The following is a 25,798-nucleotide window of genomic DNA, read 5'->3' on the forward strand; positions in this document are numbered from 1 at the left end:
AGGTCAAGAGTCTGTTTGTGAACCTGTGCATTCTGGGTAGCGGAAAAGAATCGGTCAACACCCAGCACACCCAGAAGTCTCAAGCTACACAGAAAACAAAGAAACAAAAATATCCAATAATTCCCTCACTCAGAATGCTAAACTATTTAGCTTTATTTTCTCCGTTTCCCCCTTTAAATGCTATTCACCTTGAGTGTCTTTTGGCAGGAGTGCCTTTCACTACACACAGCCTCCCCCACTTCAAACTTCTCCCAGACATTCAAAAATCACCTTTAAATGACACTTTCATATGCATTTTGTGACATTCTTCACAAGTTCTGAGGATTTTTTTCAAGAGTTTTTTTCCTTTTCCACCCAGCGCTAACATGTGATGCTGCCTCTCATAAGCACAGACATAGTGAAATAGCTGCCAGCAGTGCTGAGTGAAATCCTATGACAAAGGGAGCGAACTCAGATGGACCCTGATTGGATTGGCCATTCCTACTTAGTTTTACCTAAGGGCTCCATCACTCTCGCATTTGTGAAGAAAAAAAAAAAAAGAGATTATGCAGTAATACCCCCTATAATACATGTACCTGACCGTCTCTAAAATTATTATTATGTCATTATTTGTATTACCAAAGCACCTAGGAGCCTGAGCTACGGACCAGGAGCCCATTGTGCTAGGTGGTCTTCAAACATATTCAAAGGTGCTCTTGTACTTACTAACCATTTATGTCTTTGCCCATTTTAATCCTAAAGGCCTTATCAGCAAACATCAGCCTAGTTCTGCCTAAGGCAGTGGTTCTCAAACTTTTGTACTGGTGACCCCTTTCACATAGCAATCCTCGGTGTGTGACCTCCCTTCTAAATTAAAAACACTTTTTTATATATTTAACACCATTATAAATGATGGAGGCAAAACGGGGTTTGGAGTGGAGGCTGACAGCTCGCGACCCCCCATGTAATAACCTCGTGACCTGCTGAGGGGTCCTGACCCCCAGTTTGAGAACCCCTGGTCTAAGGGACCATAATAGCAGGAAATGTTTAGTGTGTGATTGGCAGCAAGGGCTTAGAGGAACATATATATAAAAGGCCTCTTTTCAGTCAGAAAATGTGCACCTACGTTGTGTACACAACACCATATATGTATATAGAAACTTGGACTTGCAAGAGCACAGTACTCTAAAGGCCCGCAACTAGCCCTGAGTAGATGTAAGGTGGTTTATAAATCAAACCCAGTATTTTCTAATTTGCCCAGGGCAACCTATACCTTAGAGCCAGACCTGCATCCCAAGAAGTTTGTGGGCTGTCCTGTTTTGTTGTTCCCCGATAGTTTTCCCTTTCAGACTAAGCATTTCATTACTAAAATCTAATCCATATCTTTGTTTCTATCACTGCCACCACCGGCATTCTTAGAGTGAACAACTAATTCATCGCTGGGCTGTGGGAAATAGAAAGATTTAATTGAAAGTTCTGCATCAGCTGCTGCAGGGGGCCTGCACCCTGCTCTTGGCTAATTGTCAAAGTGCTAATTGTTAAGAGTGATATTGTCTAAACACAAGCCATTCTATGTGTGTGGGGCTCAGCAGGAGCACTGTGTACTTTTTGCCTATTAAATTCCATTCTCTGGAGAAAAATGCTGTTTGTGTAGCTTGCACATGGGGGGCAGCCTAATAACAAGATAAATGAGAAACAGCATCTCAACCTTTTTCTTGTTAAACAGCAGAAATAAGGAAACAAGGAGGTGGAAAATACAGTCAAAAACCTGCACTGTATGCTTTTAACCAGAGAGAAATTCTGGTTTTTAAAAAAATGACTCCCACAGTAGAAGGTAGGCATAGTTCTTGATCAATCAATAACATGCAGTACATGCTGTTAAGAACATGTAATCTTGTAGTAAGAACATTTAACCAGGATAAGAAATGTTCTTTTTATTTGTGGAAATAGAAATAGATACACAGCAGGGAAATGGATTTTCTCAAGCAGCAATGTTCTGTTCAGTGACAGAAAATAATGTCCTAAAGAAAATCATATTTGACCTGTACCAGAAGCATTCAGTACAAAACACAAAGAGGTATCTCTTTTACTAATGACAGGCAAGTTATTTAATCAAGGCGCAGTCTAAGATGTTTCCTTGTAATGTAGCTTCCTGCTCCAGCTTCTCCCACTATATATTCTCATCTACTTAAGAAGTTTTTATTATAATATTTTCAGTTTTGATAGTGTTTCATCTAAAGAACTTCAAATGCTTTACCAAAGTTGGTGTAACCGATGCATAAGGTGATTAAGAAGCTTGGACATGCAATGAGATATTGGCAGAGTTGGGACTTGGACTGTGGCTTCCCAGCTTCTAGAGCAGTTAGTGCAACTACCATACCACAGAGAAGCTTGCACAGTTGCTCTGTTTCAAGGCTGGTACAGGTGAACCCTGTTTATCTGATCATGTCTGGGGTCATCCAAAACTTTTCAGTAAACAGGGGTTCAGCTACATGAGAACTTTACTCCTGCAAAACTTAGGTGTCCTGCACAACTGATATCCTGACACGAAGTAGAGTTTCAGTATCCAGGCCAGAGCAAGGTGCTGAGGAGGGGAGAACCAAATGGGTCCTGGCAAAGAGGAGGGGGACTAGGAATAGGGAGAGGTTTACAGTACTGCCCCTAGAACCAGCTGAACCAACTCCATTAGTTGAGTCCTGTGACATTGTGCAGTCTATATGGTTTTATAAAAACATGACAATAAGTGAATATAATGCAACTGGGGTATGCTTTGTGCAAAAGGTCTCTTGTAAGGTATCATTACAAAGCTCATAATCTACTGAGTGTGATCATCCTATTTGTAGAAATGTACCACTCTTGTATCTAAAACTAGAAATATAAAACATAACTCTGAGGGCCTATTGTAATTATGTAAAGTGTGGGCCATTAATGATGGTTTGGAATCTTGATGACTCCCATTAACAAGGACCATTGTCTGCAGATGACTGTGTTTACCTGTGAGTCTTCCTGTATATGTGTGTGCTGGCAAGTGAGTAATGAAGTGACATGTGATCATGTCACCTGAACTGGAATCCATCTTTAACCTGGTGCTTTTCCAGTGAGGGGGGGGGTGGAAACCCAGAGGGACAAAGGGTTCCCGCCTTATGCAAAAGATATATAAAGGGGTGGAAGAGAACAGAGTGGGAGAGGAGCCATCATGAAGAATCCCCTAGCTACCACTTGAGCTGGAACAAAAGCTGTACCAGGGGAAAGAATTGTGCCCAGGCCTGGAAGGTGTCCAGTCTGAGAAAAAGCTTACTGAAGCATCTCGGAGGGTGAGGAAATTATCTGTATTTAGTTTGATTAGACATAGATTTGCGCATTTTATTTTATTTTGCTTGGTGACTTACTTTGTTCTGTCTGTTACTACTTGGAACCACTTAAATCCTACTGTCTGTATTTAATAAAATCACTTTTTATTTAGTAATTTACTCAGAGTATGTATTAATACCTGGGGGAGCAAACAACTGTGCATATCTCTCTATCAGTGTTATAGAGGGCGAACAATTTATGAGTTTACTCTGCATAAGCTTTATGCAGGGTAAAACGGATTTATTTGGGTTTAGACCCCATTGGGAGTTGGGCATCTGAGTGCTAAAGACAAGCACACTACTGTGAGCTGTTTTCAGGTAAACTTGCAGCTTTGGGGCAAGTGATTCAGACCCTGGGTCTGTGTCTGGAGCCAGATGGGAGTGTCTCGCTCAGCAAGACAGGGTGCTGGAGTCCTGAGCTGGCAGGGAAAACAGGAGCAGAAGTAGTCTTGGTACATTGGGTGGCAGCTCCCAAGGGGGCTTCTGTGATCCAACCTGTCACAAGTCCTCTCACCTGGTATTGAACATAGACCAGAACTCCATTCCTCCAGAATTTAGGAGCTTAGCTTCAGCCCTGTTTTGCATGTGGGGATTGGAGGCAAGAGAGGATGGAGAAACCAAGGGCCATTGTATGACACACTCCTCTGGCAGAGGCGACCAGTTTTGGCATTATCCTAATGTGGCCTGCACTTCTCACTGAGATTATGGCAGGCTAAGAAAATGTGTAGGGGGAAGACCCTATAGAATCTTCCTACTGCCCTTGTACAATCATGCTGGGTTAGACGAGTGTTTAGGATATTTCTCTATCAATTTTTAGGGCTTAAAATATCCAATTGGAGATTCATCACCCAGTATAGAGCTCTCTCAATAAGCGATGGCTAGTCTGAATAATATATTCAGACCTTAAAAAAAAAAGAGGATTATATTCTGGCTTTGGATACATACACGGCTCTCATTGAAGTCAGTGAATGTGATGCACATGTATCTAAAGTCAGACTGTGGCTCTGAACATCTCTTTATGTTAAAATTCTGCTCTGTTCATATGCTAAGATGTTATTTAGTGTAAAAACAGCAGTGTATGTCAGAGGGAGGAAACATACTTACGTGAGTGAAGAATGCAGACAATTGCTTCAACAAGCACAATGCTTTAATAGGCCTACAGTTTCATCAAGACTTTAGTTAGGCTTGGCAGAATTTTTTTTAATGATTTTTTACTGATAATATTTTTAAGCATTTTTGTAGATTTTTAAATTAAATTTAAATTTTTATAGTTGCGGGAAATTATTGGCAGAACAAACAATGGGAGAGTCAGACAAGTTATTTAATGACAGATCATAAATGGAAATGGGCAAGGAATAATTAATTGTGTTGAAAACTGTATTATAATTTATGATCTACAACTTTAAATTCTCAGGGTTTTTTCCTGGTCCTGCTTGCAGTCAGGGGGGCTTTGTAGGGAACTGTGTAAGCAGCAGTCATTTGGCAGACTGACCGCCTACAATAAGGTAGAGTAAATTATGCCTCTCTGATTTAGGAACAGCCTGATTTCTGTGTCTCTATGTTTTGGGGGTCTTGTGTGTTATCACTCTGAATTGTAAGCAATAAAGTAGTGTTATGTTGCAACCTTTCAGCCAGAGTATAGTATGTTATTATCTAACTTCTCTGTGTGAACATAAGAAATAGCAAAAGCCAAACTAAATAGGAGAGTTGGGGTGGCATAGAGAGGAAGATTGAATACTGCAATTCAGTAACAACAAACAAATTCAGGTGAGCTAGAAAAGCCTTTGTTCTAGCTGTGTCAGCCAGAGCATATGTGACAAAATAAAAGCTCTCTGAAGTATTGCCTTTGATGTTGAAGAGTCTGAATCTTAGCCTTCAAGTTAAAGTACTGGATGTATGCTTGATGGTGAGAACTTTGAAACCTAAAAATCTGAGCTGATGTCAGGTGTAAAGTTACATGTTTCTTGCTGAACTCAGAAAGTTTCATTAAACTCTTTGCCAACAAAAGACTTGGGCTATGTCTACACTTGCAGAGTTTTTATGCTGTCAGTTTCAACAGTGATAGTGAACCAGTGAAAGAAAAGCGCTGGTTTGCGTACTCACTTACTTCCACAGGCGTCAGAAAGTGTTTACATTTGCAGCACTTCCATAGAGGATGAGAGCAGCAAACTGAGGGCAGCTATCTCACAGTGCACCTCTCTCCATTTTGATGATGGGTCTTGTGGGAATGGGGGGTGATCGTGGGGCATCCTGGATCCCTGCACAGCCTCCTCTCCCCAAACACTGATCAGCTCCACTAGCTCAGCATTGCTCCAGGCAGGGGATTGTTTGCTCTGCGGAGCAGGCATTGTCACCTGGCCAGATAAGTGAGCACTTGCCAAGAAAACAGGAAGGGGCGTTTCAAAGTTCCCGGAGCTTTACAGGGGGAGAGGTGGATGTCAGTTTACCTGGCATCAGAACAGCAGAGCTGTGGGCCAGAGTGGTCACCGAGGCACTGTGGGATATCTTCAGGAGGCTAAAAGCTGTGTAAACAGGAAAAACGTGTCTACACTTGCACATCACTGCAAAAGCGTCACTGGTAAGAGCTGTACCCCTCTCATGGAGGTGGTTTTCTTTTTCCGGTGAAACTTCTGAGTTTCACCGCAAAAAGTCATTGGCAAGTGTAGGTTTTTGCGCAAAAAAGGGACTTTTTCTACTTTAAATGGCAAGTGTAGACATGCCCTCAGAATATGTCATAGTTAGAGGTTATTAGAAGGAAGGTCATCATGAAGAATTCCAGCTAATAGAACGGAGATTCAGTGATACTTAAATAGTCTAAGCGTGGTGGTCAATTTTCATGTAAATAAAGAAACACATAGTGCATGGATTTCGATCGCCTATAAACTATACGTAGTAAGAATTTGTAATGAAAATCTGCATTTGTATTTCTAAAGAGAATTTCACACATTCAGGTCTAAATACCAGGATTACACAGGAATTAAACATGATTGAAAGTTTAATTTTAAAAGACATGTATTACACCATTAATTATTTTCATGACCTTTTATCAGGGTCACACTGGAATCCTGAACTGTTTAGTTACAGACATAACTCCCTCCCATGCACTAAAATCTTCCTGAAAGATTCATCCTTGTTTTTATACCTTATCATTTTATGAGGAACTGAGTGCAAAAGAGACAAGTGTTTCTTGGTGTCAACTACAGGAGCTTCTCCTTTAGCTCAGTGCAAAAACGGAAAGCCTAATTTTTCAGGCCTTTCACCCTGTAAATCACTCTGACTTAGTGTATACTGTGGAGTATTCCTGCTGGTATCTGATTACCTCCAGCTGGGAATGTTACTGTAGAAAATACCAAGTCTTCATCAAATGTTGGCTCAAACAAACCCCACACATCCAAACACCCCAAATTTTGGCAGTTTTCAGAATGTGGAGCTGGTCCTGTATAGCATGCTGATGCCAAATCTGAATAATTGGTCACGCTAAAATCCCAGACTCATTAAAATCCCACAAAGTAATGTTCTGTCCAGACTAATATGAAAGAAAGCACCCTAACAACTTAATGTACTGAAACATTGTTTAAAAAGGTATCAGCTAAGAAGATACATGCTCACTATTTCTCTAGATTCTCTCTGCAACGGAATTAATGTTTTCTTATGTTTTGTGTGTGAATTTAGAGCTTGTGACATTCAGAAGAGTGGACAAAACATTCTGAAAATAAAGGGGGAAGGCGGGGCAGCGGTTCCCGGCCAGCTGGCCAGAGCATCCACGGCTCCGGGCAGCAGTCCCCAGCCAGACAACTGGAGCAGCTGCAGCCTGTGGGCCCCGGCAGCTGGAGCTGCTGGCCCCAGGCAACCTCCCCCCAGCATTGCCCCCCTGACTTCCTCCAGCAGAAGCCCCCCCCCCCCCCCCCCCGTGCCTCCTCCCATTTAAACACAGGCATTTTTAGTAAAAGTCATGGACAGGTCATGGGCCGTGAATTTTTGTTTATTGCACGTGACCTGTCCATGACTTTTACTAAAAATACCCATGACTCAAGCATAGCCTTAATCATGACCTAGTTTCATTTCTTATGTGCAAACAGAACATACTCCAACCCATAATAGCGATACTAGATACTTTTAGAGGGCCAATTTCCCAAATCGGAAAACAATTAGTAAAACTAAATAGGAGGAAATGTTTAAACAAAAATGTGAGTGATAATTGGAAATTGATTAAGAGTGTTTTATTAGATTCCAGGGAAAAATAAAAACACAATTCAGCAATCATATAATAAGTCGTCTATTTAAAATAAATAGAATATTTTGACTAAAAGGGGAGTGAATATAGCCATTATTAAAAAACAAACATAAATGTAAAAATGGCATAGTTGATAGTGATGAGTACAAATTGCTAATTCGGACATGCAGATAATTGATAAGCTAAAATCATCAATGAAAGTATATGGCCAGTAAGATTAAGGACAAGGAGAATGAATTATTTTAATATACTGGGAACTAATGAAATACTAATCTACTATAAAAATCCTGTAGGTCTGTGTGACAAGGTTGGGACTCACCACCTGGCACCCCCTACTGGTTGCTCCGGGAATTAACTGTCCAGTGGAGCACCCCCTCTTCGTGGTGTCCCGTCCGTCATCTCGCCCTCAGTTAGCGTGTCTGGACCCACGTTGCTCCCAAGCGCGTGGCGTCCTCTTCGAGGCACTGCCCTCTGGCAGTGCCCCTTAGTCCATCCTCACCCCCTTCCAGGGTGTGGGGGGGTGATCAGCAGTTTCTATGTCCAGCCACCATGTCCAACTACATGGTGCCTTTGAGTCTAATCCCTTCTTGTCAGGGATCTGGCGGGTCTATGATGGCCGCTCCCTACGGCCGATGGCTGGGTGTACTGCAAGGGGAAGGGGGGGGGAGAGACCTAGGCCCGCCCACTACTCTGGGTCCCAACCCAGGGACCCTCTAGTGGCAGCTATCCTGCCCTCCTTCTTTCCCACCGTCTGTCCACGTCCCTGGGCCGTTTCCCCTTTGGTCCCTCACACCGGCTAAGCCCTTCCCATCAGGGCCTGCAGCCTGGCAGACACCAGGCTGGAGTTACCTTGTGCTCCCCCGGGCCTGCCCAGCACTGCGCTGTCCTAGGTGCTAGTCTCCCAGCTCTGGAGACAGACCTTCCCCTGTCAAAGGTCTGGGACAGACTGCCTGCTGCTCTTCCTGAGCAGCCTTTTATAGGGCTGAGCCTGGCCCTGATTGGCTCCCTCCAATCTGGGCCCTGATTGGCTCCCTATAAGGCCTTCCTCGATTGGCTCCCTGTCTGTGCAGGCCCACTGGCCTGTTGCAGCCCAAACTCTCAGAGAGTGGGGCAGCTGCCCCACTACAGTCTGATACTAGATAAGGATAGTAAAATTGTCAACTATGATGCAGAAAAGGGACAAGAAGTCTATACATATTTCTATTCTGTATTTGGAAAGAATCAGGATGGTGTATTCAGATCATCCAGAGATTATGAAATACTTTCTTTTCCATGAGTAACAATGGGAGAATGCTAAATAGCAACTATTAAACATTTTAAAATCATGAGAACCATATATGTACACACAAGAGTATTAAAAGAAAAGCATAGGCTGATATGGGACAGAATGTGTAAAAGACTGAAGGATGGTAGCATAATTAATAATAGTCAACATAGATTTATGGAGAAATGGGTCTTTTCAAACAAACTTGATATGGTTTTTCAGTTTGATAAAGATAACTGTGTTGCTATAATATACTTAGGCTTCTGTAACGTATTTGACTTAGTCCTGCATGGGACTGGATGCAATGAATCCAAGAATGCTGAGGGAGTTGGCTGATGTGATTGCAGAGCCATTGGCCATTATCTTTGAAAACTCATGGTGATCGGGGGAAGTCCTGGACGACTGGAAAAAGGCGAATGTAGTGCCCATCTTATAAAAAGGGAAGGAGGAGTATCCAGGGAACTACAGACAGGCCAGCCTCACCTCAGTCCCCAGAAAAATCATGGAGCAGGTCCTCAAGGAATCCATTTTGAAGCACTTGGAGGAGAGGAAGGTGATCAGGAAAAGTCAACATGGATTCACCAAGGGCAAATTATGCCTGACAAACCTGATTGCTTTCTATGATGAGATAACTGGCTCTGTGGATATGGGGAAAGCAGTGGATGTGATATACCTTGACTTTAGCAAAGTTTTTGATATGGTCTCCCACAGTATTCTTGCTAGCAAGTTAAAGAAGTATGGATTGGGTGGAAGGATTATAAGGTAGATAGAAAGCTGGCTAGATCGTGGGGCTCAACGGGTAATGATCAATGGCTTGATGTCTAGTTGGCAGCCAGTATTAAGCGGAGTGCCCTGGGGTCAGTCCTGGGGCTGGTTTTGTTCAGTGTCTTCATTAATGATCTGAATGATGAGATGGATTGCACCCTCAGCAAGTTTGCGGATGACACAAAGCTGGGAGGAGAGGGATAGGGTCCAGAGTGACCTAGACAAATTGGAGGATTGGGTGAAAAGAAATCTGATGAGGTTCAACAGGGACAAGTGCAGAGTCCTGCACTTAGGATGGAAGAATCCAATGCACTGCTACAGGCTGGGGACCAACTGGCTAAGTGGCAGTTCTGCAGAAAAGGACCAGGGGATTACAGTGCATGAGAAGCTGGATATGAGTCAATAGTGTCCCCTTCTTGCCAAGAAGTCTAACGGCATATTGGGCTGCATTAGTAGGAGCATTGCCAGCAGATTGATGGAAGTGATTATTCCCCTCTATTTGGCACTCGTGAGGACACATCTGGAGTACTGCGTCCAGCTTTGGGCCACACTACAGAAAGGATGTAGACAAATTGGAGAGAGTCCAGCGGAGGGCAACGAAAATGATTAGGGGGCTGGGGCACATGACTTACGAGGAGAGGCTCAGGGAACTGGGCTTATTTAGTCTATGGAAGAGAAGAGTGAGCGGGGATTTGATAGCAGCCTTCAACTACCTGCTGGTGGGTTCCAAAGAGGGTGGAGCTAGGCTGTTCTCGGTGGTGGCAGATGACAGAACAAGGAGCAATGGTCTCAAGTTGCAGTGGGGGAGATCTAGGTTGGATATTAGGAAACACTATTTCACTAGGAGGGTGGTGAAGCACTGGAAAGGGTTACCTAGGGAGGTGGTGGAATTTCCATCCTTAGAGGTTTTTATGGCCCGGCTTGACAAAACCCTGGCTGGGATGATTTACCATAGTTGGTGTTGGTCTTGCTTTGAGCAGGGGGTTTCGACTAGATGACCTCCTGAGGTCTCTTCCAACCCTGATCATCTATGACATTGATTTTTTTTTTAAAGTTAACACCATATAAAATCAATATAACCCATAGTAAATGGATTAAAAACTGGTTGATCAATACATCTCAAAAATAATTGTAAATGGAGAATCATCACCATACTGGAGTGTTTCTAGTGCGATCACACAGTGTTCTATTCTTGTCTCAATGCTATTCAATATCTTTATCAATGATCTGGAAGAAAATATAAAATAATTACTGGTAAATTTTGCAGATGACACAAAAATTGGTGGATTGGCAAATAATGATCAGTAATAATAAGGTCATTTACACAGACCAATCTGGATTGTTTGTAAGGGGGGCTCATTTAGCAATACAGGTCTGTCGCATCTTACGCGCATTGAACATGCACGAATTCAGCTTTACGCGGTCGGCAAAAACAAAAAAAACAAAAAAAGAGAAAAATAACAATTTAAATACTGTTCCTGTAGTGCGGGCGATTCTGCCCGCCATTACACTCAATGTAATTTTGACTATACGCGGTTTTCGCTTTACGCGCTGACCGCGGAACATAACCCCAGCGTAAGATGAGACAGACCTATATGTGTTTTAATCAATCTAAATGCCAGGTAATACATTTAGGAACAAAGAGTGTAGGTCATACAAGATGGGATACAGTATCCTGGAATGTAGGATACTAAAAAGGAGTTTAGGGTCATGGTAGCTAACCATCTGAATATGAGCTCTCTGTGCAATGGTGTAGCTGAAGAGGGCATGCAATCCTTGGATGCATAAGCAAGAAATATCAAGTAGTAGCAAGGAAGTTTGTCTCACCTCTGTATATGGCATTAATGTCACCACTGCTGGAATACTGGGTCTTGTTCCAGTGTCCACACTTCAAAATGGATGTTGAAAAATTGGAAAGGGTTGGAAAAGAGTAGTAAGAATGGTAAGAGATCTAGAAAACTTGCCTTATAATGTGAGACATTAGAAACTCAATCTATTTAGTTTAAGATTAAGTAGAGACTTGATCACAGTCTACAGATACCTATGTGAGGAAGAGATTTCTGATAGTCAATGGCTCTTTAATCTAGCAGAAAAAGGCATAATGAGATCCAGTGGTTAGGGATGAAGCTAGTCAAATTCAGACTAGAAGTGTGGTGCAGATTGTTAACAATGAGCGTAATTAAGAATTGGGACAGTTTACCAGGGATGTGGTGGATTCTCCATCACTTTCAGTCTTTAAGATGGTCTGTCTTTCTAAAAGATGCTAGAGCTCAAACAGCAGCTGTCACAGTGATGCAGAATTTATTGGATGATCTATTGACATCTGTTATGCAGGAGGTCAGACTAGATGATCATAATGGTCCCTTCTGGGCTTAACATCTATGAAAGGTGCCAAACTGGCAGCCCTGGAGATTGAAAGCCTCTATTTACCTGCACAACAGATACAATATGAAAAGCAGCAGGGCAAGCTTCCCCACTACCATGCCTCAAATTCCTACTGCAGGGACCACCTCTACAGGAGAGATGGTAATTTATTATCAATGTCCACTTAGTCCTTGGCCACTCTGCTGAGGGTGTCACCTCATGCAATGTGGGATGCTGAATTTATCTGTAAAAAGCACTAGTTTTCACTAGGAATTAGACAGAGTACCAATTCATTTAGCTCCCAGCTGGTAATGACTATAGGCTACTGCCAAACAGGGCTGGATACGAATCAGTGACCTAAAATGAAAGGCTCCATATTCCATTATCATTAAATGTGGTCCTCTTGCTAGCCACCCACACGCCTTCATGACATGAGCAATGGAAAAGGCCCTTTCCTGCAGGCAGGAAATTTTAACCTTATCTGCTAGCTGACCTTTGTCCACAGGACTGCTCTGAGATCCATGCCAGTAGCTCTTTAATCCGTTTCAGTTTCTATTGTGCACCACTTTCCCCATTCTGGTTCCCAGCCTGAGGGAGGCAACAGGAAGCGGTAGAAGGGAGAGGCAAGTTATGATGAGAGAGCGCAGATTGTAGAATTGGGGAGGTACTCAGAAGAGGGGAAGCGCTCTCAGAAGTCCCAGCTTGCCCTAGAGGCCTGCAGTTAGGTTTCCTCCCTGCCACAACATCCCCTTCAATGTTATCTTCCAGCCTCTAGGTATTAACCAGTTGCTCGGTGGTATTGATCTTATTGTTAGCTAGTGTACAAAGTGTTAAAGTATTTAATTAAAATTCCTTTGATTGGGTTAGTCTGAGAGCTAGCGTACAAAGGTCCTGAGCAACAGGACATATAGGAAATGCAATAAGTGTCTCTATCTATGCAGGTACTTATATGGCCTTCATTACTGTAGAATATGCGTACTCAACTCCAGCACCCACACACATACAAAAGTGCCCAGGACTGGTAGGATTTCCTTAGCAAATATTACCAGGATAACACAAAATCACTTTTGAAGATTTCAGTTTATTAGAGGAACCTGTAGTGTCGCTCATAGTAGAGATGAGACGAGACTCATTTGTCCCATAATTAATATAGAGGGTTTTGTTTACTCAAAGTATGGCCAGACCCATAGTTCTTTCTGGCTCTTACTAGCTTCCTGACTAATAAAACACAACCTATGCTGCCTAGTGTCGCACCACAAATCCTTCAGCAGAAGTCCTGGCCTGGACTCAACAGTTATGGAAGGGAGAGTTGACTACATGGCAGAACCACAACCATAAATTTACTGTAGCGTCCCTTTTTTGAAAATTTTACAGAAAGAGCTCTGAATTATTTACTATATGTCATAAATTTGATTAAGAATTCCCCTAGCAGGCGGTCACATGACTTTTACTGAGCCTACAGAAACACCCGACTTATTGGGAATCAGCTTTTGCTGAACACTGACTTTGTGAGAAATATGTATTGAATCTTTTCTATAATTAAGTGTCCTCTACATATTACTTTTAAAGAAACACCTAATGAGGCATTGAGTATCTTCAGGATTTCATTTCCTTCCATGACTGCTGTAATATGAGCTTTTTCATTTTCATTACTGGATTCACTCTGTATCATAAACCTCAAAAGCCTGAGAAAAAGCTTGTTAGCAAATGCTTTATGGCAGCCCTACTGTATTTTGTGGTTTTGCTAGGTATAGGGGGCACTGGCCACTGTGTTAATGCTTCCCCATAGCTGTGTGACAGCCGAATAGATAACATGACATTTTTTTTATTATGACACTTGTAATATAATAGCTAAAAAGCCAAATATCATCTCTGGATAGTGAAAAAAATAAGCTGCTGCATCAACTGGTCTTATTTCAAAATCAGGCTGAACATGAATGATCCTAAGAAAACATCCTTTTCATACTAAGTCAGGGTTTTATGATGCTAATACATGAGGAAGAGCAAGCAAGCTGAAAAATCTGCAGCATTATATGTGAAGAAACCAGCAGCAGGATAACAAACTTTGCCCACAGAAGTGTACAAACACTATCTCGTCATAATCACCAGAAGCTACATTGTACAAAGACATATAAGAGCCTACGGCTGACAGCAGAGTTGTAGCAAATGGTGTGTACATAGGTATACGGTTCTGCGCCCAATGCATCTGCCAAAGAACATTGCAAAAGTCGATATGCAACCATGCTGTATTCTAGAATGTGTCCATCATCATTAGACTGAAAGGGTGAAATTCACCCCATACAGAGAGATAGAAGGAGGCTTATGAGACAAATAAAATCCCACTTAATAGGCTTTGTGTTGGCTTTCCACACGGGAGTAAATTTCACACAGTGTATGTCAACCAAGTTTGTCACAACCAAACCAGCTATTCGTACCTATGCGGGTGTTCAGCACATAGACATGGTTGAACATTTTTATGTAGTCCTTTCCTGTGTGTTTCTGCCCACTTACCAGCTACTAGGATCAACCTATATTTGTAAGACTGTTTTGTAACTTCTTGCACTATTCCCCAATGGTGAGATATCCAGGCTGAAATTATGGCACCATTGAAATCAATGATAAAACTCCCACTGATTTAATTGGAGCCAGAATTTCACCTCAAGGGGTTGCCCTCCATTTCATTTAATGATTCTCATTGTACCATGGTTTTCCGCTCTTGGGAGTCTATGTCATTCAATACTTAGCTTAAAAAAAGATCTTGCTTGTGCCTTCTTTTGTTGAGTGAGAGGAAATGGGATACTTGAACTACTGAATAAAATTGAATTTGGATTTCAGATTATAGTGTTGCCCTGGGCTTAATCGGGGCAGGAGTAATGTGACATGTTAGCACTGGAACAATTTTAGTGTGTGTCAAGTTGGAGGCTGTTAAAACTAAGTACACCACACCTCTTCAATACCTCCTATATATCCTTCCTCTGCTGCAACAGCTAAGCATGACTCCTGTCCATCATCTTCAGTTTTATGAGTGGCAAGTGTACTTTCTGCTATCTGTGGTGTCCTATTTGTTTTCTCTTGTTATAGGATGTCTTGGGGCTATGTCTCTTTATAGTCTCAGGAATGACAGTCGTCAGCAGCCACCATGAGCTAGTAGAGTTAAGTGCAGTAAAGTAAAAGGTTTAATTCCCTGAAAGAAGCGTAAGCATGCAATTGGAGAGAATAGGGTGCTTAGGGGGAAAAAACACGTTTGACACTCTGAGTGACAGAGAAGAGAAATTACAATACACAAGAGGCTTTTTTTAGCAAAGCAACATTTTAAAATTAAACCAGTTAATGAGAATGTCAAAGTAATTGTTCTGTATGTACGAGTATCCAAACACCAATTCATGTGCAAAAGTCATAGTTGTCAATCAGTGTGACTAAAACACTAAAAAATATCATGTCTAATCTTTATGCACTACAGCTAGGTCAAGAGCTTGGGCACAAATTGATGGTTTGGCAAGTGCTGGATTTCCAGCCCACAACAGATGTCTTAATTCCTCGTGCAGACTATATCTGAAAGATAATTAATTTTCAGTGTGTCAGCTCTTACTAGGGATTCTGGGAATGGAGGAAGAACACAGAGAGGAAAGAGGGGAGGAAAATTCATGACTCTTCCAAATATGCAAAAGGTGCTGTTTTTAAACTGGACATCCACAGAGGAAAAAGTTTAAATCGAGAATAATTAAAGATGGCATTTTGGGGTTATATCTGTGGGGTGTCTGTTCTAACCAAAATTAAATTAAATTAAAGCTGAAAGAAGCAGCTGCACATGAAGCCCTAAGTGAAGTATGGATTTGAGTGTGCTACAAGGTTTCTGCCTTGTATTACTGCCTCAGAGTAAAATAAATATGGTTTCAGCTCAGAACAGGAAAGCAATCTTTCTTGTTGTGTAGTCTTTCACTATATTTTAAGAAAAGATATTCATGTTTCCTCTTGAGAAACCCCTAGAATGATAGCAAAAACTTCAGAAGTACTTTGTTAAAAATGGAAGGATACTAGAAAATATATATAAAATGTTTAATTGGGGAGAATGAATATTTCCCCTCCACACTAAAACAGCCTTCTGATCAAAGTTGCTTCTTTTGACTCATAGACCAGTTTATTCAAAATATTTACATTAGCTAATCCACTAGACTGGTTTACTTTTAAACAGCATCCTAGTTCAAACTGTCACTAAGTTTGCATAGCAAACTAGGTACAGAGAGATGCTGGCCTGACCTTTACTTATTGGAAATCTGATAGCCAGTTTGTTCACAATCATTATCTTCTTCAGCTAGTCACTCTGAAATGAGTGACACATCTTTAAACCAGGCATTATCACTTATCAGATATCTTCACTTCTTGCCAGGCAGAGGGAAGAAGTGGGGAGAGGGTTGAAACTAATCTGGAACTGAAAGCAAATGAGAAATCTTGCTGCAGAAATAATGGCAGAAGAAGCACCATTGCTTCTGTGGTTACATTTAGATGCTCCAATACCTGAAATGTCACATTCCTTTATGCTGCCATTTGATCCTTTTTTAAAAGGTAAAATGAAAACCATGTTTCTGTGATGTTTCAAAATTGATTGCTGGAAGATCATCCTTTTTGAACAGCAATGTATAAATCTAACCATACATGATATTCCTCTTTGGCCTTTATTTATGTAATTTATTTCACCAGGAAAATTCTAATGGCAGCCTGAATCCAAAAAAGGTAATAATTTAGGATTATAAAGCCAAATTATGAAGTTCTTATTCAGTTTTCACTGAGACCCTTTCAGGAAAAGCTCTCTCTGATACTTTTGTCAAAGTAGGAATTTAAAGATTTGTCCATCATGCTTTCATATGAGGATCTGAGTGCTTTACAAATAACCTAATAATATATGACAGGTGGGTTAGCTGAGATTATATGACTTGTCCAAGGTTATTCAGCTGCTTGGTGGAAGATCCAGGAACAGAAAGCAGGAGTAATGACTGGTCATCTAGTCCAACCCCCTGCTCAAAGCAGGACCAATTCCCAACTAAATCATACCAGCCAGGGCTTTGTCAAGCCTGACCTTAAAAACCTCCAAGGAAGGAGATTCCACCAACACCCTAGGTAACCCATTCCAGTGCTTCACCACCCTCCTAGTGAAAAAGTTTTTCCTAATATCCGACCTAAACCACCCCCACTGCAACTTGAGACCATTACTCCTTTTTCTATCATCTGGTACCACTGAGAACAGTCTACATCCATCCTCTTTGGAACCCCATTTCAGGTAGTTGAAAGCAGCTATCAAATCCCCCCTCATTCTTCTCTTCTGGAGACTAAACAATCCCAGTTCCCTCAGCCTCTCCTCATAAGTCATATGCTCCAAACCTCTAATCATTTCTGTTGCCCTCCGCTGAACTCTTTCCAATTTTTCCACATCTTTCTTGTAGTGTGGGGCCCAAAACTGGACACAGTACTCCAGATGAGGCCTCACCAATGCAGAATAGAGGGGAATGATCACGTCCCTCGATCTGCTGGCAATGCCCCTACTTGTACAGCCCAAAATGTCGTTAGCCTTCTTGGCAACAAGGGCACACTGTTGACTCGTATCCAGCTTCTCGTCCACTGTGACCCCTAGGTCCTTTTCTGCAGAATTGCTTCCTAGCCATTCGGTCCCTAGTCTGTAACAGTGAATGGTATTCTTCCGTCCTAAGTGCAGGACTCTGCACTTGTCCTTGTTGAACCTCATCAGGTTTCTTTTGGCCCAATCCTCTAATTTGTCTAGGTCCTCTGTATCCTATCCCTACCCTCCAGCGTATCTACCACTCCTCCCAGTTTAGTGTCATCTGCAAACTTGCTGAGAGTGCAGTCCACGCCATCCTCCAGATCATTAATGAAGATGTTGAACAAAACCGGCCCCAGGACCAACCCTTGGGGAACTCCGCTTGAAACCGGCTGCCAACTAGACATGGAGCCATTGATCACTACCCATTGAGCCCAACGGTCTAGCCAGCTTTCTATCCACCTTATAGTCCATTCATCCAGCCCATACTTCTTTAACTTGGCGGCAAGAATACTGTGGGAGACCGTATCAAAAGCTTTGCTAAAGTCAAGGAATAACACATCCACTGCTTTCCCCTCATCCACAGAGCCAGTTATCTCCTCATAGAAGGCAATTAGGTTAGTCAAGCATGACTCAGTCTCCTGCTCTGTCCATTGGACAACATTTCTTCTGGTCAGCTGTTTATCTTACATAGGATTGGTCAAAAATGTAATGTCAAAACTGATTTTTGTTAGAAATTTTTGTTTTGGCCAAACAAAACTTTTGGCTGGAGTGTCTGCCTTATGTAGAAAATTATGACTTTATATTGAACAAAGAAAACCCCAAATTTTCAGTTTTGGGGCTTAATAACAAGTTGGAATTCTGCTGAAAACGAATTATTTTGTTTAGTTTTTGTTAAACTGTCTCCATTTTCCAACCAGATCTAATCTTACCTTTTTCAGCACAACAGGCATACACTGTGCACTTTGTTAATTGCCTAATCACATGACAACAAAACTATAGTATGTGTGCTTCATTCCTCTCTCTCCTCGGGCTGTCAGTCTCCCTTTCTTCTCCTTTACACTTTATCTCTGTGTGGCTTCTACTGCTCACAAGGATTCAACTATCATCTCTGTGCTGTGCTGATGTCTCACAAATCTGCTTCTGCACATCTAACCTGCCCTCCTACTAGTCCTGCATATATCACTGCTCCATCCTCAAAGGCTCATCATTCACTCAAGCCTAACATGACAAAAACTGACCTCATCATTTCTTCTCCTAAGCTCTCTTCTCTTTCTCCTGTTAGTGATGACAGAACTACTCTTCTCCATTATTGGGATGTCACCAAATCCTGCGGATTCTTTCTCCACAAAACATTGAAAATCCAAGTCTCCTTTAATGTTCTAATAACTACAACTGTTGTTTAGGGCCTGGTTATCTCCAGCATGGATGGATAAAGTTTACGCCAAATAGTCTTTCCCATATGCTGATTGGTGGTTTGTTTCAAACATCTACCCTTCACAGTCTCTTCAGATCAACCTAACTTCTAATGCCCTCCGTCCTCTGCTTTTCCCTTCTTTCTCTCTTTTCCCCTCACTATCCCTCTTACGGCCATCCCTTCATTGTCCCCCTCCCTTCCTTTTATCTTTCCATTCAGCTGATTCCCGACCCCGGCCCGACAAAACCCCGTCAATAATAGAAATGAATAAAACTTCCCCCACCAGAAAAAATCATAGAACTAACTAAACATTGCCAACCATCACAGTCTCTTGTATATTTAAATTATAAGCTCTTTGAGGCAGAGATGGTTTCTCACTCTGTCTGTACAGTGCCTAGCACAATGGGGCCCTGATCCCATTTAGGACCTTAAGATGCTACTTAAAGCAAACAAACAACAACAATAATAATAATTAATAAATAATAATAAAGCTGGGATTGTTTTTGTAACTTAATGGATGTTGATGTGTCAAGAGAAATATATTTCCATATGTTTGTTCAAACTGAATATACTCTTTTGGATTTGTCACCAGCCTTTGGTGCTGTTGATCATGCAATGTTGTTGATATATCTGCAGTGCTACCAGGTGTAGATGGAGTCACTACTAAATTGTTCCACTCTTGTCTTTTAGACATGTCCAAGAGGGTGTTTTTAAGCAACTGTTTGCTTCCCCTTCTATTCAATGAGGTTGAAATTACTAAGTGGCATCGGGTGAGTTTGGCAAATGAATGATCAAGTGTCTGAATAAGGCTGGAACGTGGATGAGATTTAATTGCTTGAGACGTGAATAATGTTGGTGGGTTTGGGGGAACAATCCAAAAAGCTCACAAAGATTATGTTGGTTTACCTGACTGAGAGTGTACACCTGCTATTGTAAGAGAGATTCATAGAATAGTGCAACTTTTTTTTCAGGTGTAAACCTTGTTGCAGTCATCTCTGCCTTTGTCTCAGTACTAGACTGCTGTAATATACTGCCTGTGGAGCTACAGCTTGAACACTGTATACATTTCTGGGTAGAGTTTTAAGTGAGCCCTATTTTGAAATCATTACCTGACTCTCCCCCTCTCCTTCTTTGTGCCTGTGGAACATTGCCATAGTTACACTTAGTGTCCTCAGTTTTGGAATTTGCTACAACCTAGATCTTCCTGGAATACTGCAAACCTTATCTTTTTTCTCAGTCATTTAGGTAGGTTGAGGCCTATTGAGTGGTCAGATGAGATGTTGTTAACATTATTATTATGGTGGGTGTTATTGTGATATTGTATGGGTAGCTTAATATGTACTATCAATTTTGGTTTGGTATTGTATATTTTAGTTATTATAATGTTGCTTAGGAATATATCTAAATAAATATAGAAGATGAGAAATAACAGAGGTTACGCAAAGTCTTATTTCTATTTTCTTCTTTACTCCTCTCTTGTCTTCTTCTTTTCTCTGTATTCTGTAGTAATACATTTCTCTAGCACCGTTTCTACGCTTTCACCAATATGAGCTTGATGGGCCCAATAACATTTCCACTGAGGCCTGCAGGAATCTTCCTACTGATTTCAATTTGAGTTGGATAGGGCCCTTAATGACAGATAGCCATCAAAGTAGCCACAGCAGAATCATGGTAAGTTGGTTAGGACCAGTAAGAATAAGTTGATGTTGGTTATTGGTGATCCAGCTAATCTGTGTATTTAAGATACTATTTTTATAAGAACAGGTGTAAGGATAACTAAGAACAGTTGGCCCACAAAATGATGTTTGTTGCATAGGGTTTGTCTAAGTGATCATCTGTTTCTTTCACTATTGGTAAAATGATTCGTTCATTATCAAACACAAAAATGAATGATGGTTTTATCTGCTCAGACACCAGGAAACCACAGGGTCACAACCCTTTGGGAATCTCAGTCATCTCTGCATTTCTGTCATTATGTATTTAAAAAAAATATTGGGTTTCTTAATGATCTGTGAAGTTTTAAAAGCAAGTCTGAATCCTTCAGAGTTCTTGTTTATTCTCTACCAACTTGTCTCTGTTGTTACAATACAACATTCATTCTCAGAATACATAGAATAAGCATGTTGTTTGATTGAATCAGAGTATTTAGGCAAGTATTAGCAATTCAAGCATAACTTTACCATCTGTAACATTCAGGATTCCTGAAAGTTGATGCATGCTACTTCTGCCTCCATTATAATCACCATTTTATAGGCAAATGCATTAGAATGGGGAAGCAAGGTCTAGTGAGCACTAGGAGCCAAGAACTCCTGAGTTGTGCTCCTGGCTCTCCCACTGATTTGCTATGTGGCATTCAACAAGTCACTTAGCCTTGAATTATCCATCCGTAAAATGGAAATAAGAAAACTAATTCATAGAGGCGTTGTGAGATTTAATTAATTGTTTGTGCAGCACTTTCAAAATAAAAAGTGCTCTTATATAACTCTAAGGCCTTGTCTTCATATGGAGTTATTCAGGAACAACTATATACCCCAAAGTGGATTAAGCTAAACAAGAACAAGTCACTCTCATTCCAGAATAAGAGTGTATCCACATGAAGTTAATCAGGAACAGCTGCTCCTAGATAATTCCATGAGTAGACAAGCTAAAAGTTTCTTTAGAATGAATTGTATGCCATCTAGAATTGCACACTATGACATTTCGGGTGCTTGGATAAAGGGAGTGACCGGAGACTGCTGGATCTGCCCATGCTTTGCCATCGTGTCCAGATTATACTATCTCTCCTTCTCCTTTTCTAGGGCTTCTTTGCTTTCAGCTCTATGCCTTGCCAGTGTGCATCTTCCTGTTGCTGCCTTTCTGCTTTCCCCTCCTGGGTTTTCATGTCTGCTTTGCCACTTTTGGTGTTCACTCTCTTTGTCTCTCTGTTCTTTCTTCAGCCTGGCCAGCTCTGGCTTTATAGATGCTTCACTAGTCCTCATATTTGTGCTTTACTGTTTCTATTTCCTTTATCTGAAATAAGCAAACAAAAAACAGTAACCCTTCTTTGAAAATTCCCATCCACCACACCTGAGACTCACTTAAAACCGTTGCCCCAGTATTTAAAGGGTAAATCTCATTTAAAACTGTGTATAAATCCTGCTGATTATGCCACAGTGACATTTCAGGGTGTAATCCAGACCACTAAGGGGCCCTGTCACCCCTGCTCTGCAGTCTTGAGTGCCTCACAATGCTTCGCTGTTGTAGATCCCAACCTGGGTTCCTCACAAATAGCCAAACAGCATGCAGGTCAAACCCTGAGTGTCTGTAGATAGCCACAGTCCTGGTCCAGTAATTTTGACCCCAGCAGCCAGTCAGCCATACTCTGATGTCCAGCAGCCTTGGTTACCACATTCAGTGTGACCCAAATACACTCCCAGTTCTGGATTCCCTGCACCAAATGCATATTCTGTACTGCACTGTCCAACCCTCTCTTGGACAGTTCAGATAACAAAGGTTCATTGTCCTTGTAAGAGAACAATATACAACAACTTGCCACCTTAAATGGAGTTACCCACAGAGTTCATAACACTAGCTTAATTTTCATTAAAGAACAAAAAAAATTAACTACAAAGAGAGAGATTTTAAGTGAGCACTGTACAAAAATTAAGGCATTAAATTCAGAAATGATTATAAGAAAAATAAAGAGAAAACATTTTTTAGTACTGAACTTAACAGACTAGACTTGGTTTAAGGTGAAGTTCTTCCCATAGGTTGCTAGAATCATTTCTGACCAAGTTTCAGGTCAGGATCTGCCCCCAAAGTCCATAGGCTGTTTCTTTTGTCGTCTTAGGGCTTGTCTACACAGGCAAGTTTTGTTGCCAAAAACTGCCTTTGGCAACAAAACAGCAAGAGCGTACATACTACAATGGGACTTTTGTCGCGCAAAACGCCCAGTTTTGGCGACAAAAAACTTCCACCCCTACGAGAGACTTTTGTCTTTTCCCCTCCCATTATTGTCGACAAAGAGCCAGTGTAGACACTACTGATTGTTTTGTCGACAGAACTGGCTTCCGCCAGAATCCCACAATGCCTGCCCTGATTGCTCTGCTCAGTGTTTTGATCTCAGCTTCCCTGCAGCATGCACCCCTCTCCTTTCAAAGCTCCAGGAAGTATCTGTGTGCTGCTTTGTTTGGGGAACAAACAAAAAGCAAATAATTGGAATGCTCCTGTTCTGCCCTGCGCTAGGAACACAGCAGCAGGCAGACTGCTGCTGCAGGGGGCGGGGGACAGACTGCTGTGCTGCTTTGCCATTCCTCAACATGGAGAGCTCACAGAGCTACTCATGATGCTGCTCTCGGCAGCTGAGGGGGCTGTGGAAGAACTCAGAGAGAATCCCAAGATGCTCAGCAATCAGCTCTTTCTTCCCACAGCACTGCACTGTGGGATACATACCCACGGTGCATTGCTCACCCTGTCGATGTAGTGTCCCCAATGTGGACACGAGCTGTCGACAGAGAGGGCAAGTGTGAACACCCTTTGGCGATTTTTGTTTTGTCGACTTTTGGGTGTCGACATAAGTTTTGTCAACAAAACTTGGTAGTGTAGACAAGCCCTGAGATGGAAAAGAGAGATGGTTAGGGAGATCCCACTTAGAGTGTTTTTACCCCTCACTTTTAAAGTTCAGTCACCCTTTAAAATGCATTTTCCTGAGAGTGAGCCCTAGATGAAGTTCTTTCCACTGAGAGCAGGGAGACATAGAGTCTGGTGGGGGAGAGGTTTCGTACTGTTATTTGCTAAGATCAGATCTGTTTGTTCCTGTCCCCTTCCTTGCCAAAGTATCTCCACTCAGCTTTGACTACATCGGCTGGGCATCAACTTGGCCTTTGTCTTGGAGAAACAGGTTTATCCACTTCCCAGACTTGTCTGGTAAACACTTCAGTCATGATTTCAGCTTATGTTTATAAGTTTACTTATAATATTGCTACATACATTTCACCCTGATATTATTGACCAATGAGTTATTAGTTTTCAAATGATACCTTACAATGGATATCTTGTACAAAGATTATTACAATAGTGTGTAGGGAATGAGTATAGCAGTGTATTCCGTCACACACCCCAACACTGACTATGATGCTTGCTAAAGGAAACTGCTATACTTCTCAGTTTTATATTTATGTATATATTACAGTAAGATAAATCATATATGTATAATTAATTTGTTATTTGAACCACAAACACATTCCTAGTAATACTAGAAAGACATATGCAGACCAAATAATGTCTGGACATGCACCCATATTGTGTGCCAAAATACCTAGTGCTTACAGGATGCAATTTTGCTCTGTTATGTCAGTGTAAATCCACTAAATTTGGTGGAATTGACTGGTGTAACTAAGAACAGAATTTAGTCCTCTTCCTTCAAAGTGATTTAGAAACAATAACTAATTAATCCTCCCAACAATTCTGTGTGGCAGATAATTATATAGGCTGTTTCTGACTACTGAATACTATTTTCTATTCAAAACATTTCCAAAAATTTCCTTGGGGGATGGAGCAGTGGGATTATTAGGATGTTATCTTGATTAAATAATTCCAAAATGTATTCATTACTTGTGTTTTTTAATTTGAATGAGAGGACACAGGCACTCATATGTCACCAGCTTAGTTGATGGGATGAGGCTGTTTTAGCTATGCCTGTTGACCTGTTGGGTATTCAGAAAGATAGGAGTCATGAACAGCTCTTCACCCTGGGGTCTTCTGCAGATTAATAGCAGCAGACTTGAATATTCGTTTCCTTATGTGATATTTTGTGCAGTCATCTGAACTAAAATGTCATGAACATCAGACATTTAGTATTACCCATCCATATTCTGTAGTCATTGTAGAATGCTGGTATGACTACAGTAAAGGGTGCCTTCATTATTATACAGAATTGACCACAAAATCCATTATTCTAGATACACCGGAAGAAGGAAACTCAGACTAAAGGTTAATGAAAGAGTAATTAAGTAACTACTTGATTATTCATGAATGCTCTCTTTGTCAGAGTTAATATAAAGCTCAAAGTGAACCTTTATACAAATAGAGAGGAAGGAGGACATGGCCTTCTTCTAAGAGTTCAATTTTGCAGCAGGTTTCCTAGGAGGCTGCAGAAGTGGCTGAATCAAATCTGTAACAGACTTCGTTTGGCCTGTATCAGCTTTAGTAGTTTGCAGAATGGACTTCAGCTATTTCAATTTTTACTCGGGTCAGGAGAAACTAGGGAGGGGGGAACTAAACAGTTGTTTGTGTGGATATTTGCCAGCATGTTTTCCCTGAGATTAGAGGAAGTACAATCCTATTGGTTGTGAAAGAATGAATGTTTGAATGTGCTTATAATCAAGTCATGAAATGGCTCTTTGTGTTAGAATGTTTATAATAGCCTTGATAGCGATTTAATAAAAATCAAAATAGGACACTTTACTTCTGAAATAAGAAAATCCACACATTGAATTGAACAGAAATAACAAAAGATGTGAATTAAAACTGAATTAGTTATTCTAGTGCAAGCTTGTATATAGTCCAGCCCTTAGAGTGGGTGAAATTATTCACTGATCATCTGAGACCTCAGTAAGAGAAGATGGGTGATTCTTGGGAAAGACCACGAGAAGTCTCTTCTAGCTGAATCACAATTAGGGTTTAAGACTAGGGCTGTGTGAGCCCTGCAGTTGGGTTAGCTGGGGCTACAAATAAACTAACCCCTGCAGGAAATGCAAACTTAAACCTCTGAAGGTTTTCAAAGGGGCCTACCTCTTGCCCCAGCAATTCGTTTTTACATTGGATGTCATTAAAGAGAGTATCCTGCGGCTTGCTGGACATAGTTGGGCAAGGGAGGCAGCTGCCCATCTGTGAT

This window comes from Emys orbicularis, chromosome 5 (assembly GCF_028017835.1).
Source record: "Emys orbicularis isolate rEmyOrb1 chromosome 5, rEmyOrb1.hap1, whole genome shotgun sequence".
NCBI classification, from domain to species: Eukaryota; Metazoa; Chordata; order Testudines; family Emydidae; genus Emys; species Emys orbicularis.